Source organism: Empidonax traillii, unplaced genomic scaffold, assembly GCF_003031625.1.
Source record: "Empidonax traillii isolate 1590-97213 ecotype Southwest subspecies unplaced genomic scaffold, ASM303162v1 scaffold5369:size18030, whole genome shotgun sequence".
Classification (NCBI taxonomy): domain Eukaryota; kingdom Metazoa; phylum Chordata; class Aves; order Passeriformes; family Tyrannidae; genus Empidonax; species Empidonax traillii.
Window position 1 is genome coordinate 12,445 of NW_020960562.1, and position 1,157 is coordinate 13,601.

The 1,157-nt window shown below is 59.4% G+C and overlaps 1 protein-coding gene across 1 annotated transcript in view; it reads left to right on the plus strand.

Moving 5' to 3' along the window:
• The window catches only part of LOC114073115 (keratin, type II cytoskeletal 3-like), a 7,125-nt gene that overhangs the window by 2,009 nt on the left and 3,959 nt on the right, over positions 1-1,157 (plus strand). The window lies entirely within an intron of this gene.

Here is a 1,157-nt window from a genome sequence, read left to right on the forward strand (position 1 = left end):
TCCCCTGTCCGTCTGTCCGTCTGTCCCCGGCACCGTTGGGTTCCCGACGCGTCCCTCGGTCCCTCCCGGGGCTGGGGATGATTCCCCGTGTCCCTCAGAGCAGTGGGAGGAAGGGGATGATCCCACTCACCCTCTTCCCTCCGCTCCAGCATCCTCCAGAGGGTTATCCCAGGTTTGGGAGGGTCCTGGCGGAGGGACTTTAATCCCCGGGGGTGGAGGACACTCCCATCGCGGCGACACCGAGAGGTCCTTCCCCCCCAGCGGGAGAATCTGCTGAGTCTCCTCGAATCTTTGGGAGTTTGGATTGGGAAACGCTCCCTCCCGAAAACGCCAAAGGGCGGTTTGACAAATAAAAAGCGGATTTAGGGCGTGTTTGGGGGAGTTGTGAAAGCCGCAATTTGAGTTTGGGATTTCGTCAAAACGTCAAAACTTTTTTTTTTGTGTGTGTGTGTGTGCGTGACACTTTGATTGGGGGGGCAGATCTTTATCTGGAGTTATTGGGGAGTCAGGGCTGGGCATCCAATGAGGGGCTTGGAAAAAGGGACAGAGCGTCTTTCCCAGATTCCATAAAGATAGGGGAGCCCACTGAGTCACGGGTGGGGGGGAACCTGCCTGGATAATTCCGCTTTTAATTCGCCTCCCGATTGCAGGGCGTGTTCCCTGGGCAGCCCCAAATATGGCAAAGCTTCGTGAAAAAAAAAAAAAAAATCCGCCAACCCCCCCCCCCCCCCCCACGGGGTGCTGATGAAAACCCCAAATTGCTCTCCACCAGCACGCCCGGCCCACCCTCGGCAGGGGATAAAAGGGAATTCCCGGAGCCAGAGGAGCCAGAGGAGACTCCGAGAACTTCGCTCTGCACTCAGCTCTCTCTCTCTGTGCTCCTTTGGGATTTTAATTCCACCCGGGAAAAAGCCGACCATGTCCCGCCAGTCCGCCTGCAGGAGCTTTGGGATGGGAGGCAGGAAAGGCTTCAGCTCCTGCTCCGCCATGGGGGGAGGATTCGGGGGCGGCGGCGGCCGCAGCAGGATCAGCTACAGCTCCTACTCCTCGTGCCGGGGAGGAGGAGGAGGAGGAGGAGGAGGAGGAGGAGGAGGAGGAGGTGGAGGGCAGTGTGGGGGCTTCAGCAGCAGGAGCCTGCACAGCATGGGGGGCGGCAG